At 40.9% G+C, this 22,408-nt stretch overlaps 1 long non-coding RNA gene across 1 annotated transcript; it reads left to right on the forward strand.

The window, feature by feature from the left end:
• Positions 1-1,317: 1,317 nt before the first annotated feature.
• On the forward strand, positions 1,318-22,102 carry LOC109633946 (uncharacterized). The gene is made up of 4 exons (XR_002203024.2): positions 1,318-1,474; positions 8,832-8,961; positions 12,068-12,199; positions 21,290-22,102. It is a non-coding gene; the product is annotated as an uncharacterized lncRNA (long non-coding RNA).
• Positions 22,103-22,408: the final 306 nt, after the last annotated feature.

Here is a 22,408-nt window from a genome sequence, read left to right on the forward strand (position 1 = left end):
TCCACCAGCTTAGAAATAATCAAAGCTGCCTCACCAATAGTCTTTGTGTTTGTAATAGCTGTCTGACTCGTACCAGTAGACATAAGGAGCTGGGTCATACACTATAAGCACATGCCACATGTATGCTGCTGCATGACCATTGAAGTGCTTTAAAATCAAGTAAAAGATTCTTAAAATCAATACTGAAACTGAAGCTGCTGTATTCAAAACATTTCTTTATTTACACCTGTGCTTTCCCTAATGTCACATGTCAGGATGTCTGCTGTGAAAAAGGCCTATTAAGGAGGAAGCGCTTGGTTGAAACAATTCTAACAGCAAAAAGTGCTGTGACTGACTCAAGTGTCCTCGAGTGTAACCACCTTCAAGAGTTTCTGTCTGGTTTTTCCTTTGAGCATTCCTCTCTCACTCCGCTGACTGTGCGTGAAAGCATCCTAAAGAAGGCGATCACACTTCATTTAAACCAAGTGCTGAGACTGTGAGCGACAGCCCCCCCCCAAATACCGTCTTTGATCAGCAGCGGAGAGGGAGCACTTCCACTTCCTCATCATCCTGCCCGAGGGATTCTTGTTGTCATTTAAGCAGCTTTCCTCTGAACGCTCCGGCATCTGTTCTCTACTTGGTTTTAGATTGTGCTGATGCTGTATAATGTCCTGTTTATGTCCTATAGGAGCAGAGACATTGGAAGACAAGGAATTTAAATTTGTCAACATCACATATTTCATGACAGGTCAAAAATGTAGAGCTATGAAAGGGATTCTTCAGTTGGGTTTGTGTGTACTGTGGGTGAGGTGGGGCTGGCACCATGATCCCACCTTTGTGATGTTTTGAGGAAACTGCTGATGTTTTTAGGTTGGACTTTATGTTGTGTCTTTTCTGATCTTTTGTTAGACTCATTGTGTTTATGGTGATTTGACCTTGTTGCTTTCCTTGTCTTTGGTTTTTGGGTTTATATCTTTAACACCCTAGTGTTGATACAAGAGAACTGTATATATTAAAAAACTGCAGCCACAGGTTTTTAAAAATTGATGCAAGCCCCACCCCAAAGGTTCCAGTACTTTCATAAAATACTTCACCCTGACCAGGGACTTTTTTGTGGGTGAAGAGATTCACCGTATCTTTATTTAGAACTTGGTCACCGTGGTGAAAACACAAAAAATTCCTGCAAAGGTTTCTGGGGAGTTTCCTACAGTTGCAACACAGCTTTTATTTTGTTTCTTTGAGTTTTTCATTTACTGTTTTTTCCCTTTGTGTGTTTCTCACTTCACTTCCTGTCTTTGTCTGCCTTCCTGTCTTTGTGAATACTTGCCCCACCCTTAATTGGTTCCACCTGTGTCTTGTTAGCTCGTGTATTTAATCCCTGTTTCCCCTCAGTGTCAGCATGTTCAGTACTTCAACTCAATTGAACTGAATTTTCTCGACCTCACCTTTGCTTTTTTTTTTTGGACACCCCGACTGTCAACATGCTCACCAACCTGTAAGTCTCATGAATGCCATGTGTTCATTGGTTTTGTCATCATGTGATTGTGGACGTGACAGTAACAGTATGTAAACCAGGGCAGCACAGCAGCTCTGTTACACAGGGAACTGTTTCAAACTAATAAACTGGCCTGATTTTGCAGGATTATGCACATGATGAGACACGAATGAGCCAATTACATTTTGTTGTGAAATAGAGTGTCTTTGAAATGTTTCTGAATTTCCCAGGGCATGAGTACTTTTCTTGGAGGAAGAAAATCAGGCGTATTTTGGGGACTGATATGATTTTTGCTTGATTAAATTTGAAGGGGATTCCAGCCTTGTTGGATGTTCGAGATGTTTAAAATTCGAGAATAAAAACAAAAACACTTCCAAACGTCACAGTCAGTGATTGGCTGTCATCCACCTCTTCAGGTCTTTATTCCATGGTTTTTAATAAACTGTTTTGCTGCCATGAAGCACCGCAGCTCAACCCTCACCTTCACTGTCACTATTATTCATAAAAAAGCATTTCCTCCTCAAAATAGAGCTAAAATACTGTGGCTCTGAAGAAAAGCACATTTCTGGGCTCACTTGGTCACACCCACATACGCTGCACTTTGCACCTTTAGCAACAGTATTGAGATTACTCCATTACAAAACCCCTGAAATATTCACACCGTATTCAATGAAAATAAATCTGTATTTTCTGGCAATGGCAGACCTGTCATCTTGAATTATCCTCCCTGCATGCCTGTGCATGCCTGTTTCTTTGATTTGACCTTAGCTCTCCCACGCTAGACGTTGGGGCGAATACTAATACATATGACTCTACCTGCACATTACAGCCTCATTCGCTGTGTGGCAGCACCTCAGGTGGAAATGACTTTGACACTGTTGGCCTTTGCTTGATAAATTAGGTCCCTAGGTAGGCACCCTACGTTACAGTGCACATTCATTACGAGCTAACCACAGACAGAAAAAGTGTCAACAAAACCTCAAAAGTAAGGCAGCTCATATTCACATTTTGTGAAAACTATATTTACACAGGCTGCATGGTCTTAAATGGCTTTTGTCATTAGTCACCGCAGCTTTTAGAGAGGTGGGAGTGAAGAGGGATGAGATCAGGGATGCAGTGGCTTCAGCACACTTCATAATTGGAAGAAGGTGGAGCTCCGGGGACGGAGGAGATTGGAAGAAAGTTTAACAATGGATGTAATGATTTCCTGTGGGTAGCTGAGGAGGAAGGAGCAGACCTGATCAGGTGTGGGGTCGTAGGAGGCGGTAGGAGGGATTAGAGGATGAAGGAGGCAGCTATCTTGAGACTCATTTGTGTAGCGTTATGCTCTGTGAGAAAGGGATACCACTGACTCTTGCACCCGGATCAATGTCTGACTACTTCACCAACTGGCTCGCTCTCTGTGTGTTTGTCCTCTTCATCTGACGTTTCAGCCTGTGGAGCTCTTGATGGAGGAGACTCATCTGACCCTCTGGTGTTTTTTGCTTTGTGATTTTATTCCTCCTTAAAATCCAATGTGTATCTATATTCAATCTTTATATCTCAGTCCACACACATTTCAAATTACTGCTCTTTGACCTTTGCCAAATTTAAAAGGAATCATAACATCTTCACATGACCTTTGTCCTAAAAATTCTAATCAATTCATGTTTGCAAGTGGAGGTTTGCCTGACATAATGAAATTCCCTCTGGGTGTTCCTAGGTGTTCACAAGAGCATGAGGTCACAGTGAGTTTGACCTTAGACTCCCACCACATAATCCAATTAGTTCATCTTTTAGTCCCAATTTAAAGAAACTCTCTATATGTGTTGATAAGATGGTTGTTTTTATGGTCAAAGGGCAAAGGTCACTTTGACCATAAAAACAACTGAATCAATTCATCCTGAAGTCTGAGTGAGCATTTGCACCAAATTCGAAGAGCAAAGTGTCTCAAGGCGTTTTGAGATATCGTGTTCACAAGCACGAGACAGACATATGGACAAACTGGTTGTCATCTGAGTCGAAGAATAAAATGACTACAGCCAGTTGGAATGAGCTCGTTCCAGGGTCCTGATATTATGTTTTCACTGGTGTGGCTTTTCATCAGTAACAATTCAATGTAATTTAACTAATTAAAAGCCCTCAAACTAGAGTACATATGTGCATTTCTACTATATAATGGAAACATTTACAAGACTTAATGAAAATGTTATTGTTTTCATTCTGCAGTTGGAATATAAAGTGTTTTTTCCTGTTTGGCCTCATGTTGTGTCACTAATGCAACAATATATTGATGCAGACACAAAGCAAATATAAAAAACAAAACTAAAATTCAAGTATTCCCCAAGCTCTATGAGACCGTTCTCCCCCCCGTTTCAGCCTCGCGCAGCAGCGTCGCCTCTCCTCCACATCTGTCTTTCTTATTGATCCTTTCTTTATCCCCTCTCCCTCTCATTTTCTCCCTCTTCTCTCCCCATGCCACCTTTGTTGTGCCCATTAGTCGTCCACGTAAAATCGATACCCGGGCCCACTGGTCCACCAGTGAAGGAAATAAGGAAGGACACGAGAAAATGAAAGTGTAAGGATTTGACAAAGACTTATGGTGGTGTCTCTTAATGTGGCTGTTGTTTATGATTCCTTGTTTTTTCCCCCTCATAACTGTCCATCACTGTCACTACTGTTGTTATTGATCAGATAGATAGGTGTGTGTTAAATGGCTTTTAATCTCATCTGGATTATACTGTTTCACTTCAGTTACAGTCTCTAACACCCATCTCTCATCTGGCTGTAAATGGCTTGGTACAACAAAACCGCAGATTTAAAACAAGGAACATATTGACCAATGGGACTTGGCAACAGTGCAGCATTTGTGGATTTACAGTCGTGGCTCCTGTTTTATGTCAACAAGGGTTTTGAGAGGGAGTTTAGTCTGTGTCTGAGGTCTAAAATAAAGCCTGGATCAGGGAAACATGCAGACACGGTTGCTGCAGGCCTGATGAATAGATGATGGTGCCTCTGTTCCAGAGAGCCCTCGGCATATGGCAAATAAACCAGCATGCACTCGTGGAGGGTCAGCAGACAGACAGGTGTGCGCACACACACACACACACACACACACACACACACACACACACAAACACACACACTTAGTTACATGCCAAGAAGCATCAGACAGAGCAACTCCAAGTGAATACAAATGAAAAATCTGTTCGGCACCTGCAAAAATGTGTTTCTTTGAGCCTTAATATCCATTTCTCATTATATTATGTCTTTGCAGATGGAATTTAACTCTTTCTCTCAATGCCTCAGTTTTATACATAAAATTCCCCTTCACTACCCTTTATCCCTTTTATTGTGAGGCAAATAATTTGTAGTATTCTTCAGTTTATCACAGTCACGTATATGATGTCGGCTGCAGAGGCTTAGCGAGCTAGTTTGCACGACTAAACTAAATATCTCACCACGTTCATTTGAACATGTTTTAGTAAGCTACGTTAGATACAGTTTAGTCATACGGGTGATTAATGTTAGTTCAAGTACCAATATTATGTGTATTTTTTCTTCAATGCTTTTATGTAGCCATCCATGATGTTACCTTGGACCAATGCTATTTTGCCAGTTGACTTGTTGGTATTAGAGGTGAATTGTCCATCGTGTTCTTGCTCACATCCAAGTGTTCCCAGTTTAATTCCAGTTTCAGTTCATATCATATATATTCATGTGTTCCATCCATTCTTTTATGAAATGGTGTGAATGCAACTTGCAGCTTGTTTAAGATTTCCAGATGGATGTCATACACTGTCGTCTTTCTCTTAGGTTATGAGATTTTATAGTTGATTTGCCCATTTGAGGTGTGTGGCAGGACTTATTTTAATCACTGTACAGAATCACTTTGCAAGGTATATTTAACACCACTATATTGACAAATCGTTTAAATGACATGGTGATTAGAATGAGTCAACATTGATCACTGTTAATATAAATGCCAATATTTCCCCCTGCACAGGAAACATGTTGTTCTCTGAAGGAAAAACCCGTCTTCAGAGCAGTAAAGAGGCGGTGATGAAGGAAAGCAGGTGTGAGAGGGAGAAGATGAGTGTGGGTGTTGGAACAGATATGAGATTACAATTTTTACCTCCGGTACACTTGATAACCATCATTGTATGAATCTCCATCGAGCTGTAACTATGACTCAGCCAGCCTCTTAGATAACTGAGAGATGGCGAGAAAGATGACATGCAGCAGTGCGTGGCGTCTAAAAACAGCCACGTTATGACATCAATATGAGACTTTAGTCTTAAATCTAACAGAAACATTCATCATGCTGCCTTGACTCGTACCCTCCCCTCAGAAAGGTCCACACTTAATTGTAATTAGATGGCTTATTATTATTTTAATGCAATCATTATTCAGAGAAGCTTCTCTCGTGACATCCTGTACCTGATGTGGTTACACGATGATAAAGTCTTTTCAATAATCCAACAAATAGGGGCAGTAACAATTAACAGCAGCTCCTGCTGTGATTGATGATGTTTATATCCAAGAGGACGACAACAACAGATGCTATGATTAAGTAGACATGCACTCACACAGACAGATATCACACACAAAAAATAAAAACTTTAACAATTAACTGATATATAAAATGTGGAGATTTTTTTACAACAACCCCAGAAACTGAACCTATATTATATATTTTGTTGAATTGCCCAAAAATGTTTCAACAATGTTCAAACCCAGAGAAAATCACAATTATGTTCAATGCAATGTTAATTTTTTGTTGCCTCTAAACTGCATCATATCAACTTCAAGTCATGCCTTTGTCCCTCTCTGCTATAAAGCCTTACACTGACTGTCCACTTTTATAGCAGCTCTGGATTTCAAGGTTTACAGTAGTGATAAATATTCCAATCAGAGACATCACAGTAGTACCTGAGGATTGTGTGTAGTGGGGTACTTCTCTGGTACGTTTCATAAAGGATGCTCCGATGTCTTCTATGATAATAAAAAGTAGAGCTCCTTTCCTTATCATTTAGAGAATTTAAACAGTTCTTATTATGGCAGCCAATAAAATACTTCTGGGTCATTACACTCAGTCAGGAGGGTTCCAAAGCAAAATTAGATATTCGAACACACCCAAGATCTTTTGTTTTGATTGAGAGACTCCAAGTGGCCAAAGTTTTATATTATGTGTTTAAATAATTGCCTTTATGTCCTTGTTCATGTGCAGTTTGACATCTCTGGTCATTTTTACTCAGATATCAGTGTGAGAAGCAGCTGCTGAGCTGGGAAATACTTCCTCTTGATCTAAATGATTCATGTGATCAGTAGAAGCCCCTTGAACGACTGATGCATGTGAGATTACATGACTGAAAATCAAACTAGCTTGAACTTAATTTTTTCCACTAAATGAGCAAATCGAATCCCCCCCCCCCCGGTCACAGCACAGCCAGTAATGTGATTATGTTCTGTACACGCATGAACAATGAATATTCAAACACTGGAGCTTTGAAGGTGAGAGGTTTCACAGTGATTGATGGTATAAGTCTGTTACGACATCATGTGTTGATATGACTAAGACACAGACACACTGTCATGTTGTCCCGCTTATGTTCCTTGTGAAGCGCTTCATGATTCAGCAGTCTATACGTGCCGTGGAGATAATGTGGTGGCTTTGAGGGGATTTACACAAGTAGGTGTTGCCGCTTCCCCCAACACCATTTCAGGGTTTTAACTGTCGTGTGCTGGGACGCACTGGGCCACAAGCTGCCAATGACGCCGTTGGCAGAGCGGGGTAAACACAGCCTGCAGTCTAATACCATGGCATGAGCTGTTGAAACTGGGCCTGAAGGATTTGATAGCCCACTCAGCTCAGATGTGGGGAGACAACAAGTTATCGTCCAGACTCATATGACTAATTGAAGAGGGGGTTTTCCAAAACTCTCTCAGCCCATGTTTGTTCCCCTGTCATCAGCAGCCAAGTGATTATAGCATCATGAAAACAGCAGTTCTTTCCGTATTAATCGTTTTGTACAGAGAAAATTAGGCAGATTTTTCTTTTTTTGTATCAGTACCTCTCCAGAGGCATCTGCAAATTAAAGCAAGACATATTTGCACAGGCATCCCCTCACTACCTGAGCTGATGAAACTTGTTAACATCCAATCAATGATTTAATGATGAAAAAGTGAAAGCAACAAATACTTTGTGTCCAATATTTGTTTTAATTCCTCCAACAAAATGAAAATACTCTCAATTAGTTGAATGCAACTGAATTGTTTCTTTTTCCATATCATGCCGTACACCACAAACTCTACATCAGACCAGATGCTGAAAAACACAGACTAAGAAATACGAAATCAAAATCAATAGTTAGTTGTTTTTTTTAATGAGAATGTAAGATTTATATTTTTCATGTTTTAGATGATTCATTTTAAAGCTCTAGTATTTGAATATGCTCACCTGATGCCCCTGCAACATCTTGATATAAGAGAGTAATGATGAGCAATAATTACTACTTATTCTCAAATTTCTAAATGCGTTACATGCTAGTTAGCTGAGCCTCAGGCTAGCTGCAGGGGTGGAGACAGCGAACCACACCTGGCCGTGCACCGACTTGACTGCACTGCACCGCATTGCCCCACAATTCACTGCACTTGCCAGTTGCTTGCAGTGGGGGATTTAAGTCTGGTATAATGTTGCGGTGACATGGAGCCTAAATGTCATCACTGGCACTATATGAGCAGCTATGGGTGGATGGGAGCCACAGTCCTGCTGAGAAGCTGTAATAACTGTTACCAATTTAAAATGATGAATATAGAATATTCAATTATGAGGGAACGTTACGTTACTGTAAACACTAAATGGGTGTAAATAGTATAATGGAGAAAATATGCAAAATGCAAAACTAATCACAAATTCACTCTTACAATATGAACAAACATCAGTGTGATATTAAACCACCCAAAAACACAGAAACCATATTTGAGAAAAAACTATTTGACACGATCTTGGCCTATTTTGGTTTGGGCCCTGTCCCATCCCCTAACATGGAGGAGTGTAGGATTATACAATTTAAGTACAGCCAGCCATGTTAAACATGTGATTATGTAAACAAACAGAATCCACTGAAGCGTGATACAGGAAACACACGGATTTAAACACAGGACTGTTAATAGTGTCATGACGTTGATCCACTGACATCATGTGACCGACAGGCTCTGTCCTCTGTCCAGCCATGATGGAAATGCATGTTAAAATAAGGTTCCCCTCTTACATGCGTGGCTGTTTTTTTTATTTTAATCACAGCTCATCCTTTGCAGAGGCTGCTAACATTTGCATATTAATATATTATAATAATTGTTTTAACTTTTTTCACAGACACCGTCTGAAAAGACAGCATCAATCCCAGCTCAGTTCTGGGAAATAAAAAACTTAGGACAAGATGAAGAGATCAAGAAAGAGAGGAGGTGAAGAAGATGAGAGAAGAGCAGTCACAGGGCAGAAAAATGTAAGTGACATGAAATGCATTAAATCAATGGAAAATCTATTCATCATTGTTTTTGTCTCAGAGGAATCTTATCCAGAAGATTACATTTATTTCACTTGTTTCAATCTTACTCATTCTTTTTTTAAAAGTCTAAGCAAGTGGATTTTTCTGTCTTGTTGACATATGAATGTGCTTATTTAATTTATTTTTGACTTTACACTTGTTTTTGATCGTTGACTTTCTGCTGTGCTCAGGATATGAGTAACATTATGTCCCTGTGCTGATCAACACAACCTGACACTGATTACAATTAAATGTGTAGGTTTAATTACCACAGAGATAAATGTTCTGTGTGTTAATTATATAGTGGAACCTGGGAGATCAATCTTATTGGTTTCTACCAGATATAGAGTCCAGGCGGATACCATTGTTATCTATGTTTTGCACTCTTAACATTTTAAAATGTAGATTGGAGAAATCAAATTTTTTGTGAGGTTGGGACAAAACTCAGCTTTTGGACCTTGGTATTTCTAAAACCCAGCATGCAGGCACAATTGCTTGTTATGTAGTCTGACTTGTTTGTGACTAACTAATAACCTTCTGCCCGCATGATTACAACTTTAATGACGTGGAGGCAGAAACCTTTGACTATGTCTTAGAGGTGAGATGAAGCATGTCATGAATCACTTTAATCAAAGCTACACTTTGAGATGGAACTGTGTTTAATGACCAACTAGCCATTGTGATTAAAACTCTTTAAGACAGAGTAAATTATTAATACAAGATATAGTTTACTAACTGATGTTAAAGATTTAATATTTAATTCTTCATTAAAATGTTTAAAAAGGCCTAGATTTATGTTATATGTTGTGTTGACCCAGAATCCACAATTTTATTCGAGCTAACTGGACGCTTCATCTGCTTGAGCCCTGACTTTGCCCGTCTCTTGTAATCACTTGTAATGGTTTACGATTATTCATAACCGTTTGCTACATGACATGGAAATAACTTTAATACACGGTCTCATCCGTGAACACGATTTGCGCCTCAGTTATGTCAGGTTCAATTTCATCTGCAATGGTGCTGGAAACAAAAACTCCCATGAGCCCACGCTGCTTTTCGATGTCAACAAACTTGGTCTTTTGGTGTTGTGTTGACTGAGAGACCCCTAGTGGTTAAAGTTACATATTGTGCCACCAATACAGCTGTGGATTAAATACTGGGTCACTGTTGATTTATAATTGTCATCACTGTAATGTATTCTGTTTTAGGCCTCACTTCTTATAGATATACTATATATATATATAAATCGTTTTATTCATAGGAACAGAGGGCTTGGGCCAGGCAGGTATGTTTGACAGTGTTTTAGTCAATACTGAACTTAATTTATAATTTTCTTCTTATTATTGTTTGGTGAGTTATATTTAAGTATGTAATAATATAAGTAATATAGAATTACGTTATAAATACTGAAGCGCAATTCACTCGGCCTTTGTGTACTTCCTTTTTCAGGTGACCATAGTTTCTATAGGCCATGATATTTCTCTCTCCCTCCATATAACTGCTTGTAGCTTCTGTCTCTCCCTGGATGCTGTGAGGAGTTTCATGTACAGGCCCTCGACGCACTCACCCAAGCGTTAACACAGCACTTCCCATGTCGCACACACACACGTATGCATGCACACAAAACACTGACTTTCAATCCAACTGACGAGCTGTCTGCTGCACTTCATCCCCTTAAAACACCTGTCAACCCTGCAACTCCCCTCTCACACACACACACACACACACACACACACACACACACACACACACACACACACACACAGGCACACCAGTTAAATGTAGCTACACAACACAACTCCATGCTTTAATGGGAATTCAGTGAGAGAACAATTATCCCTGAGGATACTAAAATAAGAGTGTGTATGTGTGTATCCTGTGTGTGCGCACACGTGCATGTAAGCGGGTGTGTTACTGTGACCATGTGCATGCTTATGGATGACTTTCTGCTTCTCACTTGGAGATCATTAGAGAACCACTCAGTTGTAACAGATCCCTGTGGAGAGAGGCAGCAGCAGAACAGGGAGGAAAGCGAGAGGTAAAAAGAAGATATTGAGCTTTTCCTCTGTAAAGAGAGAAAACAGTCTGATAGTCTGATGTATAAGAAGTCAGCAAGCTCTCGTCGAGGAGTTCTGGCCTGTTTGGGTAACAGTTGCGAGATCAACTGCAGCTTTCATGCATCATCCTGTATAGACTGTCCGGCTTTATCAGAAAAAAACTACACTATCTCTTTATCTGCAGCCCCTGCCACCGCAGCTGAAGACTAATCCTGCCACTGGGTGGAGCAGCACGTGTGTATCTTCCTGTCACTGTGCTGAGATAAGAAGCTAATCGAGGGAAAAGCCTGGCGAGATGCTGCATTCATACTGCTTCTGATTAGCAGTGCAGTGAGGGGGGGCCTCTCTGTTGTGTTTGTGTGGAGGTGGAGGCAGATGCTGACATAACAAACATCTACTGTCTACTGTATATGAAGAGAAATCCAGGCAGTAACCAATCTGTTCACGGCCGGACATTTTTTACTTGCTTCACATTTTTGTTGTTTTGGCCTATTTATCTGTAATTTAATTTATTGAACAAATGAACAGACTTTGGTGCTGACGTTGGATTCCGACCCAAGCGGTGAAGGCATCAACAGAAACATTGCTTTGAATGGGATGGCGACCTGTGTTGCAGAACTGCATTGTGGTTCTGCTGTGTTGTGTTACGGCAGAAACTCAACTTTTCTTGCAGCAACGGAGGCACCAGCCAATCAAACAATTAAACAAACACTCAAGCACATGTCACTTACCAATCATGTTGTAATGTGATGCTGGGCAGCTGGCAAACCTGGTGTGTGTTCGACTGTTTGTGGATTTTATTTCCCTTGTAATTCTCTTTAGCATTGTATTCATAGCTGGAATGGCATCTTAGCATGACAGCAGGTTATATTGTGGGTCCCAAGCATGAAACTGTGATTTCTGTCGTTATGACGATCGTGCCAGCACTAAGCTTCAGGCAGGCAAATCATCATCGGGAAGTAAAACACCATTGACTCTCCTGTGAATGTTGTGCTTTGAATCTGAAGGAGATTTATCCCCGGAGACGAGACACAGTGGTGATGTGGACTGGTGCATGAAGATGGGACGTTTGATGAGGGGCTTCTAGTTGGACCATTTGAAGGGAGATGACCAGGAGCTGAGGTGGTGCAGGGGTGCAGGTAGGTGACTCTTTGATGGGTGGTACCGATCTGACGGCTGAATGACAGGAGGGAGAGAAAACTCAAGATGAGCCTGTCAGGTTGTGATTGAATGAAATAGGGATATTTTTATTTTGCAGTCAAATAGTTTTAAAGGGCATTATTATTATCCCGACAACGAAAGTGATTTACACTTTAAATAACCTTAAGTTTTTGAAGGTCTGATGGTTGTTGGTGTGAAGCCGTCTCTCTGTGATATACCAGATGACTGACAGGTGCCTGTGTGTAATCCTTGCCTTTTAGCACTAGTGTGCAAATGTGCTTTTGTTTTAACATTTTAACGTGGGCTTATGTAAAACATGCATTTGTGGACGTGTGTGGGTAGAAAATTACTCTCTAAAAGCTGATAATAAGCGGAGTGATGGAATTGTACGTCCTGTGTGTCTTGTTCTGAGAACACCGTGCATCTCCACTGCTGAGAGGCACAAGGTAGAAGGAGTGCCGGTCGTCTCTCCTGTAGATTTCTCTCTGAACCTCCACGAAGACTTGTTTGCATTGAATTTGGGCTTAGCCTCAGAGGAGCTGTTTGAGGCACAGTGTGGGAGATAACATAATGATCATTACTGCCTCAGAGATAGTGAAGCCGTATGTGTCCTTATCTGCCCATACATTCTAATGTGCAATGGTGGGTAAACATGCTGCAACAAAATGAACGCGCTCTTTCTTTTTCTCATCATGTCACATTGTTTCTCTCATGCATATAGAGATCAGCTCCCCAAGGTTCAGTTAAAACTTATTAAGCTTTATTTTTCTTCTTAGCTTGACACCAGTGACTTGGGTCAGACCCAATACAGCAGGGAACCTGTCTCAGTATAATGAGGAACCAGGGCTCGGCTTATCATCACATCTGTTCCCACAGAACATGCACTGTGCCTCAGACTCATTTTATTATGCTCAGGGGACAAAAGGGTCTTATATGCAAATGGAGAACATACTTAACCAGATGGGGGACAGTATTTGGAATGAGAGGTGTGGTGTTTTCCTAATGGTTGGACATCATGGGTCCTCTGAGCGCCCTGCTTGCTAAAAAATTACATTAGTGTCATGGTTTCACCTTGAAAGCTTGTTTACTGTCAAAGTGTTTTTGCAGAAGGAGCTATCAGAGCAGCCATTAATTAGTGTCACTCCGAGTTAGCGTGGGAGGTTCTCGGGCAGGCCTTGGCTCGTCTCCCAAAACACACACACACACACACACACACACACACACACACTCACTCACACTCACCCACATGTGTTGTGCACACAACCGCAATCTTGATACATTTTCTAACTGATTTATTAACCAAATAAAAATGTCTTACAATCCAACATTATCTATAACAAATCTCTCCTTCACTGGAAACATTTACACACGAGCAGTTTCCACCTTTGGTCCAGCTGACCCAACAAGACGCATGGTACATTATTAACTGTTAAACGTTACAGATGAGCTCTGTCCTCATGGTTTAAAAGTTGTCTGTACATTGTGTTGACGTCAGGCTGCCCTATCATGCACAAGCTACTTGTAGTGGGGATATGTCTTCTCCCTAATTAATTGTATATGGAAGAGATTCATATTTTAATGTTTGTTGTTTCTTTTCAGTACTACTTTACTGGGTATTCACTGAGGCCAAAAGTTTTGGTGATTCTGTTTGGATGAGGGACAGTCGGTGTGGCGTCAGTTGTTTTGCAGGTGTTGTCTGGTACTAGAGAGCTGATGCGCAAGGCTTTTGACTACAAAAGAATACGATTGGAAATACTAGAAATTTTCTCTGTGGGGTGGGTGCTCAGCCTTAGAGGTAGGGTGAGGGCTTTGGACATCCAGGGGGGGCCTTGGAATACAATCCTTCACATTAAAAGGGGACAGTCTTGGCCATGGACACTTTGGAATGCAGACTGGGGAAGCTGGGTATAGAACTGCCAACCCTTCTGGTTTGTTGACCAGCATTTTCTACCTCCTCAGTCAGAGCCACTCAGGACTCATACCACCAGGAGAAGGTTCGGGCAGGATCCCTCCTGGGCACCTTCTCTTGGAGGTTTACCTGGTGCACCCAACTGGGAGGAGACCTATGACCGAGAACTTGCTGAAGGGACAACATATCCCATCTGCCCTGGTAATGCTGCAGGAAGCATGGTCGGGTAGGATGTCTGGTATATCCTACTTAGCTGATTGCCTCCATGAGCCAAGTTGTAGTTGATCTGAAAAATGACTTTGGATTTATACGACCCCTTATTTCTACAACTCCATTGGAATTCATCAATTTGGCAGCAGATTTTTTCTTTTAAATCCTGGTGTGATCAGGCTTTAATTCTAACACTGGAACATTTTATAGTGGGTTTATTTCAGAGGTCAGGGCTCATTTGGGCGTTGGGTTAATGGTACAATTTCACCAGCCTCACACAATCATAATGGTGGTAGTCCATTGGAGTGTCTGCATGCAGGAGAAAAGACAACATGCATATTAATTACAACCAAATGTCAGGGAAGTTTATGCAAAGCATACATGAATATTCTAGACAACTGTAAATCAAGATTTGCCTTTCATTAGAGGACTTTGAATTATTTAAGCTAGCCTCTCTTCCACTGATAACTTATCTCTGTGCTGCTTTAGGTTTGAATTGTTGCTCTGGAGCCGGGCTTCCTTCACTCCGGGGCTGTGATTAAAAAGAGAGAGAGCACAAGTTGTAACCTTGGAAAATAATTGGGTTATTTTTCAGTGTATGCCAAAGAAAGGGAATTGTAATAATCGACTATAACTCACAATTTCACACCATTATTTTCACTCACCTCACAGATTTATCAAAATACAACATACGCTGATGCACAGGCACCGATACACACATTCATACCAGCACATACACACAGGGGAAAGAAGACAACATCTTTCAACAGAAATGTTTGCAAACAGAGAAATAATGGGCTTTCACCGACTATCCTCAGGCCTGGAACAATTTATATCCCCACAAAAGCTGAGTATTTTTCAAATGAATTCATCCATTCAGCTTCAGCAAAGTGCCAAAATGAAACAGGAAACTTCTGTTGGCTTCAGGCAGGTTGTTTAGCATGCTGCCCCGAGCTTGCTCAGTGCTTTGGAAAGCGTGTTGTGTTTGTCTCTCGGGTTGCAGCCTGTGCCCTTCAGTTGGCCGTGGTGGACTGGGTGGGGTAATGCTTCCACCGCGGAGAGCTGGTGAGCCCCTGGCTGCTATTAGAGTTCAGTGTTCCAGCGAGCAGGCATGGGAAAATGGACACAGAATAATGTATGAGGGGCTTCTCAGCTGCAGGTTAAGGTTCTGCAGAATTTTGGCAGAGTCAGAGCATTGGGGTGGGCATTATAAATGCACACTGACTGGACGGCAAAGACTTTTTATTTTTCGAAGGAGAGTGGGTGGTCCATCCTGCCAGATTTGGTGTCAGACTAAAAGAAGTTGTTCTTCTAAATATCTGTTTGCATTCATACTTAGGATTTATTTTGTTTAAATTCAATTTCATTCATATTTTATTTGAATCTATTCAGTGCATGCATCTTTTTTTCTTCTTAAACAAAACTGATGAAAAGATGGACAATAGGTGTTTGAAGTAAAGATTTTCCGATGCTGATAACTGCAATGGATATGGCAGAAAATGCCAGGTCATGATATTATACTATTGATCTGATACTAAGTCTTTTAAAGTATACTACCCAGATAAAACTGAAATCACTAATTCTACTCCATTACAAAACAGTGAAACCAGTCTAAAGTTTTGTTTTTAAGCAGGGGAATAGTAATTTCTGTTAGTGTAGCGTTAACCAGAGGTAAAATGGCAACAATTTGCAATTTATAAGCCTTATTTTTATAAACTTTGGTGGCACTTCAACAGACATTTTTGTTTATCATTCCTTGATTTCTTTATTTGTGTTTTTCAGTTATGACTGTAACACTAGAAAGTAAAAGCTCTAGGGCTTTGTTTCCTGTATGTATTTGTTTGTCAAAGGGTTCAAGCTGAGCCAGGTCATACAACAATGATAGGAGTCATCACTTCTGTACAGGGTCAGGGCATGATCACACATAAAAGAATGTAAAGCGAATATCACAGGTCAAAGTTCAACTCAGCCGAAGCCACGCTGCAGATGTGCTGATGTTTAATTTAAATGTTTTATTAACCCGTCGCTCGTAGACATTGATTTTTTTTTTTTTATGTGTTCGAATCGGTATCAGGAAGGAAAAAATGGTATCATCTCTAGTTTAAAGGTGGTATTTGTAAACGTTTGCATGGCTGGCTGTCATATCCATCTTCTGCATCCCAGCTCATATCATCCTCTCCTCAGTGTGTGATCAGCAATGTTCCCCAATGCTCTGTAATATTCGTTAATCAGCTCCATTATTAAAATGTCTGGGGTAATTATGAATGTAATTTGCTGTAATCAAATCCCTGTGGATGCTTCATGTTCCATGATAAACACTATTGGGAGGAAACTGCGATATTGTAGTTTTATTCACAGAGAATAAAATCAGAGATACACACACACAAGCGCACGGATGGGCACCGATAAAAGGAGTTTGATACATAAAGAACAATGGGAGAACAGTTGGAGAACCTCAGCACGGAGAGGCAGCATGTGGCTGTATGTTAATGAGTTTGATGAAGCACTAAAAATCAATTACTATAGAAAATGATATGCAAATAAACACTGTTAGAATCCAGTGCACGAGGCCCAGTGTTTTCATGAAGGGGAAATTATGAGCTGTGGATTTAGAAATAAAAGACCTGCTCTCCTCACTGCGGATGATTATGGTTTGTATCCAACCTAAATGACACTTTGGATTTTCAGACAGAGAGAAATGTAGATCTGAATAAAATTGTTTTTAGCAGCCATAGTTTAAATTCTGTAACTTTTCTCAGTCTGGACCTGGACATAGGAAGAAAAAAAGGGTGATAGGGTGATAGATATATCAACAAATATGTATTTAACATTCTGTGAACACATATCCACACACAAGTATATGATGATCTGGTAAATTGCAGTTGTACAGCTAATCACATACCCCATGCGTTTTCTTTGGGATCATGGGCTTGGTTCTTTGTGTGCTGCCATCTTTCGCACTTGGAGCCAGATTCTGTAAAGTAGTGATCGGGGGATGGAGCTGCAAAAGTAATAAAGACCAAACGTACAGGATAAAGAAACGTGAATTGGGGTGGGCTTTTTATTTTCAAAAAGGGGGTGGTCCATTCTGCCAGATTTGGTGTCAGACTAAAAGAAGTTCTTCTGAACATCTGTTTGCATTGCACAGAAATCATCTTTGAGAAAAATATTTGAGGATTAGCTTGACCTTCTAGTTTGGTCCATGTCCCATCTAGTAACATGGAGTAGGCAGAATTCTGTTATGGGGAGTAGTGATGTTGTGTGACCTTGTGTACAGTTATTTACCTTGGGAAGAGAGGGGACCATGATGCAGGCAGAGTGATGTACTGGGTAAAATTCTGCTTGGGAACCTTGGCTCCTGGTGTTCATGTGGATTTGTCATATAGCTGTCCAAGAGCGTGGTAACTTTATGGCAACAGTATTCTGTGATGGCAGCAGCCTCTCAGCAGGAAGCTGTGACCTGCCACATTGCAAAAAATTAGTCGGTCCTCAATTTGGATAAAGCACATGGGGGAAAAAGTCCAATCCACCAAGGGACCATCTTGCAATTTCCAAGATGGAGCATCTTGGTGCCTGATACCACAGGTGCACCTTCAGAGGTCTTATGGAGTCCATGTTGGATCAGAGCTTGTCTGGCAGTAGAAGAGGGACCAATACAATTTAGACATGTGATTTTAATGGTGTGGCTGATTCCGATACACAAAGAAAGAACCTCTCTAATTAAAGTGTCACATTTTCCAGTGTGTTAAACACTTTCTCATTGTTTAACACAGAATATGACTCTGATCTCAGCCTGGAAAAGAGACTCCCTGTGACAGCAAGCCTGTTTACAGGATCCACAGCTAAACAAAAACCTTTGAATGTGCTCGAGGTCCCTGTTCGCGCTGCATTTTATCTAAAAATACTTTGCAGCAGGAAAGTTCCTCTGAGTCAGGAGGAGTTTCCTCTTAAGAAACTCTTCAGATGGCAGCTTTTACAGTGAAGTATTTTAGGGAACACTGACTCAGCTGGAACCCCTTTAGAAAGGTACGTGTTAGTTATGGTTGTGGAAGAAGAAATTACTGCCTGTCACACAAAACAATACTCCAGAGACAATGGTCACTTGTACCATCAGCATTTGTCCGATTGATGCAATGACTTAATAAGTGATCTCTTAACCATTGAGATATGTTACAGCCACCGTGATGGATTCCGACAATTATCGCTCGTCAAGTGTGGGCAACATTTTATTCTGTGTGAGTGATTCGTTTTATTCTCATCAAATCTTTCCTCTACAGCTTTAGGAAAATCTTTTTTTTCCTTCTGCTTCAATGCCTGGAGAATGGCTTTAAGAAGGGCTTTTAAAATAATGATTGAAAAGCACAATGCTATTAGAAGTTGGCCAATTAGGACCACCTTTTAGTTTTAGATGGCTTTGTGAATACAGTCCCATGATTATTTCATGTGCTCTTATTTGGACTCATGACTAATGCAGAGGATGTCATAAGTCTGAGAGTCTGTGTGTGTGTGTGTGTGTGTGTATGTGTGTTCACATGAGTCTGTGAAGTGCAGCGAGGCAGATAAGTGAGGGGACAGATTTGAAGCTGTCTGGAATATACTTATAGATAGGAAGGAGGGGAAGCCAGTATTTAATACCCCAGAGCTTTAAGTCTCCTGGGTGAGTTTTTCCGAGTCACAAACACAAACAAAGTGCACAAAAGGCTGCGCACGTGTCAGCAGAGGCAATGGACGTGTGTGCATTAAATAATGCAACAGCTCGCTTCTCTTTTCTTCTTTTGTGTTTCAGAGATTAGGCAAACTTCCAGAGAGTGCAGTCACGAACTGTATTCTGTGGCACACATGCATGAAGGGAGACACACATACACACACACACACACCCCCACACTCACACATGCACACACAAACACACACACCTCAGTTCAATGAATGTGAACAAACCAATATCTGTTATACAAGAACTGGGAACTCCTGTGAGAGATGTGACAAAAGCAAAAATCAATGTGTTAGAGTTTTGTTGAATATGAGTGTTCGTCTTGTTTTTCTGATTATCAATAACCACTTTGAATGTATGATTTACAGAGCTTTAGTCACTGCAGTTGAATAGTTAATGTAATAGAGACCTACTGTTATGTTTTCATTTGCATTTATTTGCTTGTTAGTTTTCAGGGTTATTTCTTTAACATTGAGACACAGGGTGTTTAACAGACATCCCCTTTAAGCCTTGTACTCACATGCTGCTCAGTCATTTCCTGTGTTCTGAATTTGTTTAAAAAAAAAAAAAGGATTAAATTCACAGTGAGGTTACATTACAATAAGAAATCAGCATCATCGTCATCTGCATCGTTTGAAATGTCAATGTACTTTTGAATGATAGTGAACCTCTGTCTGACCCTTGAAGTTTCTTTTCACTTTGACCTCCATGTTGTAGATAGCTGAACAGATGACCAGTATCTATTTCTGTGAACCTCATCCATCCAGTTGGTTGTCTGTGTGCATGCCTGTCTGTTTCCCATCTGTCGATTAATACATTTAGGGTTTGTTGTGGGAGGGAAGCCTGTGGGCTGATATTGACTCATCACTCTCCAGGAATATCTACATTTGCCTGCATGTGTTTGAGAGGCAGAGCCGAATCCTATGTGACATCTATGTTAATACCCATGTGCCCTAAGGGAAGCAAAGCATATTACAGCACGCACATGCATTAGGGGTCCTGCCAGGGCAGTTTATTTGCTTGTAATGTCTCGCATTCAGTCTTCTTGGCAGAACCAAGGCTGCGGCGCAACCGGGTTGCGTTCATTCCTCTGTGTTGTCTGCTCAGGCAGGTTCACATTATTACTGCACACTGTACCACAGCACTCAGCGCACTCCATCTTGTTTATTGCTGCTGCTGCTGTATGAATTTTGCGTAACCATGTTGTGGTGATTTCATCATTTCACATGAAGTGAAGCTTTAAATGCTCCTTTGTGGGATCAGAAACTTTCCAGGGCCACACAACCCACTTAACCTCCATTATATCCCAGCAAATCGTCTCTGTCACCAATGTGAACTTTGTTTTCCCCCCTAAATGCTGAAACCCATTAAAGATTTAATGAGGAAAACATTGTGTCGACAGTAAGCGGCAGCTGTTGTGAGGAGGGATAATATAATAATGTAAGTGTTGTGATATTTTATCCCTCGCTCTGTCGGCTGTTCTGTTCTGACAGTTGTGTCGTTTATCCTCGTCCTTCCAGAGGGTACGCCACACCACTCGAAACATCCAGATGTGATCTGGGTGATCATTAAAATCTGTTTTCTATGGATGAAGAGACCTTTCAAGTTCTTCCTGTCAAAGATGTCATACTATCGATGTGATTGAGATCAACCTCCTATAGATTGTGCTCCTGCAACCTCTGAAAGACAATCCAGGAGCTGCCTCTTTGTTGCGTCGTCTTGTTTCAGGGAATTGATGACTTAATGCATCTTTTATTATGCCTGACGAAAGTGTTGTGTTACAGGTGGCTGACCCGAGAGCTCATAAGGCCTCAGCAGGAATTTTATGGATTAGGATGTTTTATGTTCTGTGTGAGGAGTTGCCAACCTGTAGGGAGATAAGAGGAACACTGAGAGTCTCTGCTGTCACTGAAGCTGTTTGCTGTTCACATATGACGAAGGTACCAGGAGATGTTTCGGGTCAGACACGTTCAGAACATTCAGATGAGGGGTGGTGCACGAGTAGAGCAGGAGATGACGTATGAATCCTGCTGTGGAAATAAGATGTTACTGCACGTCGACACCAGCGTGGTCCCTCTTATCTTTATTCAACATCGGTGTGTTTGAGTTCTGCATTCTACGTGTATATCACTTATTTTTTTATCCTGAGATATTCATCGATTCTTCTATTTCCAGTTTTGTGTCTTTGTCACGTGTTAGATACAACACAAATGCCCCCGCTCACTGTTTATTTTCCAGACTTCTTCCTGCTGTATTCTCACCTGGACTCACTTAGACATTTTCGGGACATTCTCTGAGGAATATCTGAGGAAAATGTCCAGACTCAAGATAATGATGATCCTGACATGACTTACAGTGACCTCAACTCATCATCTGCTGCCTCACGTACGGTTCAATACTGAGATGTTTCTATTGTACTTCAATCTTTTTGATTTGAGCTGTATCATGAATCTTCTCTGTCGAACAGATCGGCGTTGTAATTAACTCATATATTCAAGTAAGAACAACTGAAGCTATATCATTTGACCTGTGTATTTACAGCTGTTAGTGCAGCTAAGTACAAGTTTTTCTTTCATCACCTGAGACAGTGAGCATGAACAACATTGATGAAACGACTTGAAAACCAGGCCGTGGAGGATGCAGTGGAGGGAGGGAGCGCTGGTGGTTGGTGCTTTGGGATGAACCTCGGTAATTAAAAGCTGCTGAAGGAAAATTAATCTGCTGAGTGCTGAATGTGAAAGAGAGAGGGAGAAACTCCTACTGGATTTGTTACAGTGATTCCAATTATAATTATTTTCATCGTCTTCACCAACTCTGCTGTTCTTCAGTTGTTTTAAATTTCATGTGAATTTTGTGAACAATTACAGATTCAATATAAATGTTTACTTTTTTACCATGTTGGCAATTGTACTGACCATTCAGCCCAGAAGTCAATATTTAATTTGTCTAAATGTAGCTACAGCAAGTCAAATTTGAATCATTGTAAATTTGACACCTCTAAGCATTTTTAAACATGTTAAAACAATTGCTGCAAATAAAAGAGTTTTGCTATGTCGGTGCATGTCTCCTCATGGTAGGCGTTGACGGTTGGCACTTTTGTAAGACAATCCTCATCTTCCTCCTCCTCCTTCTCTCCGGCCGGATGATTATCGATCATCCAGATCTCCCTTGAAATAAAAATCCTACCAGAAACTCCTCTGGTGATCGTTCATGTTACACAAGAGCACAGGGCGGCTGTGGGAGGACAGATTTACAGTTTGTTATTGGGCAAGTTCACAATTAGGTGCACTCACTCACGCATGCATACACGATAATTTCGATTAATGGTTTTGCATCGATCGGCCTGTTGATGAATGT

This window comes from Paralichthys olivaceus, chromosome 14 (assembly GCF_024713975.1).
Source record: "Paralichthys olivaceus isolate ysfri-2021 chromosome 14, ASM2471397v2, whole genome shotgun sequence".
Classification (NCBI taxonomy): domain Eukaryota; kingdom Metazoa; phylum Chordata; class Actinopteri; order Pleuronectiformes; family Paralichthyidae; genus Paralichthys; species Paralichthys olivaceus.